The sequence below is a fragment of the Musca domestica genome, unplaced genomic scaffold, assembly GCF_030504385.1.
Source record: "Musca domestica strain aabys unplaced genomic scaffold, Musca_domestica.polishedcontigs.V.1.1 42, whole genome shotgun sequence".
Taxonomy (NCBI): Eukaryota; Metazoa; Arthropoda; class Insecta; order Diptera; family Muscidae; genus Musca; species Musca domestica.
In genome coordinates, this window is record NW_026712329.1 from 2,167,920 (window position 1) to 2,175,683 (window position 7,764).

The 7,764-nt window shown below is 37.2% G+C and overlaps 1 pseudogene; it reads right to left on the bottom strand.

Annotated features, from left to right (window-relative positions):
• Positions 1-1,214: 1,214 nt before the first annotated feature.
• LOC101900971 (rho GTPase-activating protein conundrum-like) lies at positions 1,215-2,661 on the bottom strand (annotated as a pseudogene).
• Between the last annotated feature and the right edge of the window lie 5,103 nt (positions 2,662-7,764).

Genomic DNA, 7,764 nt, shown 5'->3' on the forward strand with positions numbered 1-7,764 from the left:
TTTCTGGAGATATCATTCCTAAATCATCTATTCAATCCTTAGATAGAGTTGGGAAAAATAGAATTGTCCAGATAACTCCCCGGATAACAGAATCTGATCGATTTGGGTATGATCATGCAAGTTGTAGGTTATGGTGTTGGAAAATGTAGTTCCTCATGCTTGGCACATCAAAATTTATAGATGCACGACTACCCTGTGGGTAGTGTGATCTGGAACTTGAAAACAGTATAACCAAGACTTCCTCGATGTTGGGTACGGAATAATTCTTTTTTTTTTTTTTTGGGGGGGGGGGGGGGGGGCAGATGAATCGCAGTTTGGACAAATGGAAATATGATGTATTCGGTCCTCGACTTTCTCAAAATTGTGGGTTGAGGTTAAATTCCCAAGAAGAAAGATTTTGGGGTTGACTTATTGTGCAGTGATCCAAAACCACGAGGGTTGATTTAATATCAATAACTCTGAGGTATATTCTTCACAAATTTTCCTAAAATTTTCTGAGGTTACACGAATGTCACGATGTCACGTTTTTAGCATAAAAATATATTACCTGTTTGAAATATATTTATTTAAGTTATGATTGTGTTTTTTTTAATAATACAAATTTCACTATCACTTTATAATAATGAGGGATTGGTAAGATTTTTGTCGATTTTAATTAAGCAATCTCGATCTATATTCTTTGAAACCTTTAAATGAAAAGAAACAATTTTTCTGGTAGATATGATACTAGGCTTAAGTTGGTTGCAGCGAAAGAACAGAACAAAGTAAAATGTTAAATTCGATATTTACTTATGATCATAATGTTGCCAGCATAAATTAAGTATTATCAAAACACATAAACATATTAAATTTTCAACCAAATTTATCTTGTCTACCAAAAAAGTTATGTAGAATTCAAAAATTACATTTATTTTTGTACCTGGGGACTAAATAGGGAATTGATTGGAATTAATTTATTTTTAGAGCACTGTGAATGTTCATAACCCAAGACATAAACCTTTCGTTTACTAGCAAGGTGAAAATAAAATACTATTGATTAGAAATTATGAATGAAAGGGCAACAATGAATGAATGGAATGTCAATGAAGATTGAGAATTGCAAAAACAAAACAAAAACAGGTTTTCACATTTATTTTCATTTTATTCTATTGAACTCGTTCTCAAAATGGTGAAGAGATTTTTTAATAAAAAAAAATAAAAGTGAGTTTATCAAAATAATGAGATATTTGTCTATTGGTGAATTTGTTGTGGTTTTTATTGCAGCCCCATGAATTTCATTGAAATAAGTTGGAAGAGTAGTGTATGCTGAAGGCGGACAGTGGAACCCAATTAGAAATAACCATGCGTGTAATATATTTTGTTTTTTTTTTTTTCTGTGACAAAACGTCCACCACACACTGATAGAATAACTGGATGAGTTCATTGGTGAGCAGGGGTTGGGGCAATTCGCGTAGCCAACGTTTGAGCAGGGCGCTCAAATCGTGGACACTAGCTGAGCTCAAGAGCTGTTGGAATTTTTTTGGTTTTTGATAGAAACTCGATTCAAGTTCTTCGTAAAGTAATTCAGTCTGGAAAAGAGAGGAAACCAAATAAATTTATAACAAATTGTGAAATAGATTAACAACTTACCTTTTGTTTGTGTCCGGCGACACGTAGAATACCTTCTTCGCGGGCACTGAGTTTGCTCAGTTCATCCAATAGTCCCTCTAGAAACAAAGGCACCAATGTTGAATCTGTACCGGTGATCTGCTGATCGCGGCTTATCAGAGCATTTAGGGAGACACCTAACAGTTTGCCCTCCTCCTAGCGGCGGCTCTTTACAGGTTTCCGTTTGTCCAGCTGGACATGATTGCGATCGAATATGGAAGCCAATTCCAACCAGAATAAAGGTTGTAAACGCTTCAATTCGGTTTCGTTAATTGTATCAATGTCGGAGTAAAATTCCAATGATAAATCACTGCTATCGACAGTATCCTGGAAGAAGGAATAAAAATTAACTTGGAATCCAAAGTTAGGTATGTTGCGAACTTACCACTCCATCTTGACTAGAGGTCTCACGGCACATACTCTCAAAGCTAATACCATCGCGCGATGAGGGTGAGTTCTGCACACTCTGGGGCGGTGTATCCAAATGGATCTTTTGGGGTGTTGATTCGGGGGATGATGAATTCGACAACCTTTGATGATTCGAAAGGCATTCATCACTGGAATCACTTGATGATGTGTTGTTATCACTTTGAGAGTCCTGGGTCATCATTTCGCCACGGGCACGACTAAAAGTGTAAATAGAAATTAATTTGTAATCCTTAATATCTTGATGTATTATAACACTTACCCCACAGAACACGATGGATCCGACCCCGATCTATTCCTATTCCTTGGTATGGGTATAGTTCCAATGCGCGAGAAGCCCAACAGTTCAATACCCTCGGCCCTGTATATGGGAATATCACAGCGTACATGATTGCCACGAAGTGTGTCGGTAGAACCTTTTAGGGGAGCACTTGGGGTGCGACGTAATTTTTGCTTTAGACTTTTGTCCGAAAACAGCGGTGAGTGTCCATTGCCATTGTCGTTGGGGGTGTTGTGATCGAAGATACTAACAAAACTTGGTCTGAACAAACGAGATAAAGAAATAAACATTATTTTTGGAGTTAATAAAAAAAGTGTAAGTAAAATTGGAAAATTAAAAAAAAAGACAAATATTTGCCAGTACCGAAGGATGGGAAAATTTTAGGCAAAATTCAATGACAGCTACAAAGTAATTACAGATGTTTTTGACATTTTTTCGGTTTTCTCTTGCCTCTCTCTGTTTTGGGTCTTCTAGGTCCCTTTGCACTCTTGTTGAAGACCTCATGATATTATAAAAAGTATTTGTTGTTTGACCTATTTTAATTATTTTAATTAGCTTAATCTCTAAAGACTTATTTAAGCCGTTGTTAACTTCAATAATTTAATATCCACTTCTATATAGGTCCCTGTTTTAGGTCGCACATAAAAATAACTTCAAATATGCATCTATTTAGACATAAGTCGAGTAAGAAGTCGAGCAATTTTTTGATTACATTACGACTCCGGCACATTTTATTGACAAATCCGAAAAAGATTCACAGCCGACTTCAAAAATATAATATTTAATTTTTTTTTAATCAGTATTTACTCTCCGTGAGTTGCAAACACGGCCTACAGTTGATCCTATTGTGATCGGTAAAATAGGTCACACTTAAATATATCCATTGTATAAGGAAATCAAGGTGGGGCAATGAAATCTGGAAATGGAAATGGTACTTCCCCAACAAAAGGTAAAAATTTTCATTTGATTTTGTGCAAACTGAAGAAATCCTAATATCTTTCTTAGTTTTGTGTCAGGTGCAGAAATGGACAAAATCGTTCCCCTCCTTCTGATATCTCCCCCACAAGTCATCAATTTTTTGAATAATTTTGACATTTATTAAATACGAAATAAGCATCCCATTCTATTCAAATTTAACTCATCCCAATATTTCTACTAATACAAAATCTGGTGTGAAGATGGTAGATATCGATCGAGTATAACCACGAATTTTTGTATAACCATGTAGCTCATTAAGGGCGAAGTGAGCATCCCTGAAGATGGCCTATATCGGTTCACTCCTTTCGGTACCTTCCCCACAACGGGAAAAAATTTCGAATAATTATGTCTCTCATTAAGTGCGAAATATGCATCCGATTCCTCCTAAACTTTGCACATTCCAGTATTTATACTAACACAAGATTCGGTGTGAAGATGATAGATATCGGCCCACCACCCCTTTTATTCTCATCCACAAAGTGTTACATTTTTCAAAACTTATACATCTCATAACTTACCAACAAGTCAACGATTTTTTCCAAATTTAATATTTCCCTTCAAAAGAATACATAATTTATCGGAACCTCAATATGATCAGGAAATGTTTATATAACAAACAATATTCAGATAGGATCTAAGCGTTCATAGCTAAATCGACACAGCAGGCATGAATATAACGAATGTTTTATCATATGCTTTTCAAGCATATGTGCAAATACAACTCAATACACCCTCACCACATTCTTTTGTCGGATATGAACCAAGGCACATCCTACATCCTAGAATATTTTGGCACTGTTTATACACGTGCAATGTTCTCGTTCACATTATAATTTGATTTTAATTGCAAAAATATCAATCTTCTGCCATTATTATTCCCCCTCCCCCACCCATTGCTTGCGTAAAATGGAACAACAACATGAACAGCATAAACAAGAAGAAAATTACAATGACAAGAACAGCGTTTTAATAAAATAATTGGCTCTCGTGTACTAAACATGTTTTTATCTTTCGTGTTTACCTTCAAAATGTGGCCCCTTGTTACAGAGTCTTGGCCTGGCTCACTTTTTTTTGCCATTCAATGACGGTGACATTAAACCATGAAGTTCCATAGTTGTTTGGTTTAACAAAGCGGCAATTTTTTGGTTACTGTGTCTAATAAACGATGTGTCTTGTTTTTTATGTTTTTTAATTAAAATGTCAATATCATCCATAACAAATATTTTGAAGGAGCATTTGTTAGAAATATTTTGCATGTTTTTTTTTTCAATTGTCTCAACTTTGCCCTTAACGTTATATCATGTATATTAGAAGACGTGTATGCGGTTGCGAATTTTAATAACATATATTGTTTTAGGTATGTATTATGATTTTTTGTTACATTAATAAATTATCCAATGAATTGAGGGTATAATTAATTGCAATGTAGATTTTCAATTCAACTTTTACTTACAGAAAAGAATTAACAGTCCTGGTAGTTTATGTCGGCTACAGATGGAAGGGCCGACAACAACACTATAATTTAATGTTTCTGTTCACGTGAACTACGAGAACATGCAACATTTCGCAATATATGACAATATTCGTCAACAAAGTCATGTCAAGATGGTTTTTATTTAAAAATAAAAGTAATTCTGGGAATAAATACAAAGTTTAAAATGTAATATGCTCTACGCTCCTTAGATGCGTCCGCTCTCGGTCAATGCTCAACGACGACTGACTCATAAACTCATTTTGATAGTTGACAATTCGGCCTCTCCTGACTCTTCGTCCCTCCTGGGCGAACCATCATCAGACTCATCTTTATCTTCGATTTCGAGACTTGGATCACCATAGCACCAGGGCTTCATATGATCGGTCGACATAACACCGCAATATTTCCTTTGCTTCAAACTTAAATCCGGCAGATCCTCTACCAGATAACGATCGTTTCCGATAATTTTCGTGACGATGTATGGTCCTTTATACCGCGCATCCAACTTATGCGATTCTCCTGTAGGCTGCGGTACCGTGTCTATCACCACCAAATCGCCTTCCTTGTACTGAGTTGGCTTGGAATGACGGCTGTCAAATCTTGCTTTCCATTTTTCCTTTTGTTTCTGAATGTTAGCAACAGCCTGCTGTTGAATTACCCTAACATCGAAATTCTCTCTTTCTTCATCACCAACCGCCTGGATAATTCTATTGTAACTGACATCTCTGAGACTAAAGTTGAATATTAAGTCATTTGGACTGAACTTTGTAGTCGCATTCAGCTGCGAGTTAATACTCCACTGTATCGTCGTTGCCTCAGTGTCCCATTCTTTTGTATCACCTACTAGACATTTCAACGCATTCAAAACTGTCTGGTTGATCCGCTCGGCTTGGCCATTGGCTCTTGGTGTTCGGACTGCTGTTTGTACATGTTGTATTCCGTTGTATTCCACAAACTGTTGGAATTCTTTAGACGTGAACGCCGTTCCCTTATCCGATACAATTCTTCGTGGCTGTCCGAAAATCGACATAACTTCTCGCAGCGCTGTTATAACCGGAGCAGTCTTTGTATTCCTGGTTGGCTTTATAAACGCCGTGAATTTCTTGGATTCTTCCTTGACGTGTATCTGGTAATATCCTGATGTCATGTCTAACGTTGTAAAATACTTATTTCCAGATAACAACGAAAGTTGTTCTTCAACCACTGGCATCGAGTACTGCTTTTTGATGGTGACTTCATTTAATGCTCGATAATCCGTACACATACGACTTTCACCGTTCGCCCTTTTGACCAACAATACTGATGCTGCATAGGGCGAATCACTTGGGCGAATAATACAACATCGAAGCAACTTGTCAATTATGTCTGACAGAATTTGTCTTTGAGAAAATGGAACTTGGTATCTTTTACCAACTACAGGCTTGTCCGTAGATAAACTTATTTCCATTTGTGTATTTTTACACCTTCCAAGGTCTTCAAGGGTTTCAGCAAAACAGTCCTTGAATGACGACAGTATTTGGTCTAATTTTTCCTTTTGATGCTCATCCAGACTTTCTCCGACATTAAATGTACTTGGCATTGTTGACTTTACTTTCAAGACACCATGCTCAATTGTAAGTTTTGTTTGCTTCTTACACAATACGTCTCTTCCTAAGAGAACGTCATATCGCATCAAGTCATTCGGCACTACATAAATGGTAGTCATTAAACTCTCCTCGTCGATGACAACGTTAGTCTCAAACATTTCCACCACTTCAACAATAGATCCACCAAAACCTTTCATTCTTTTTGACGTTACTTCCATATCGCAACCCTCTGGAACTACAGCTTTCCGCATTAAGGTAAAGTCGCTTCCAGTGTCCACAAAACCTTCATATGTCTTACCATTGACCGTAACATCTTTCATAACCGGTGGGCAGTAATCCTTAGACGCTTCTGTCATTGCTGCCACAGTTGTACCTTTACCTTTGCATTGCGATGCATCGTGACCAATCTTTGCACATTTACTACACTTCGGCTTCTTCAATGGTTGTGGGCAACTAGTTGAGATGTGCCCAAACCTATTACAATTGAAACATTTTACTCCCTTGGTTGGCGCTCCACCTGAGACACTTGCGGTTTTGTCATCCTCGTCATTCTTTGTTTGCTTCCTTGCATACGTTTGTATGGTCAAATTCTCCAACGACCTTAATAATTCACTACATGTCTGCGGGTTCATAGCTAAAAGTGTTCTTGTTAAGCTGCTATCATTGAGACCATTTATGATGTACGACAGTATTGATGCCTCATCTACGCTTCCTCTTTTCCCTATGGCCAACATTGCGTAATAATATTCCACCAAAGACTCATTCGAGTTTCGTTTCCTAGCTATAAGTTCACGATGAATGTCAGCAACACTTACTCGACTTGGGAAATCCTTTAAAAATTGTTGTCTGAACTCTTTCCATGTTTCAACCACTGGTAAAGCATCTATCCACATTTTAGCAACACCACTCATTTTATGATGAACTGCAAACAAAGTTGTTTCATCTGACCATCCATGAAGCCTTTGCAACGTTTCAACCTTGTCAATGAATTGGACTGATGTAACATTTCCTTTAATTGGATCGAAGTCTGGTATCATTACTATGTAATCCTTTAAACAACCAGATGTTCCGGAACCAGATTGTCTTGATATTACTTCAGCTGGAACTTGCTGTTCTGTATCCCTTGAATTTAACCCTGCATTTGACGTAATAGCCCTTTCTGTTGAAAGTGTTGTTAACTGTTGCACACTTCTTGCTAGAGTCAACATTATATCCTTTAGCTCTCGCATTTGACTTGTTAGAGAATCATCACCCGTCTCAGCTTCATCAAATCCATGGAAATCCTCCTGTGACTCTGAATCTTCAACTTCCACTTCGTCATTTCCATTGCAAGCCATGAGTCTAGCAATTTTCTCGGACTTATTTCCTGTTCG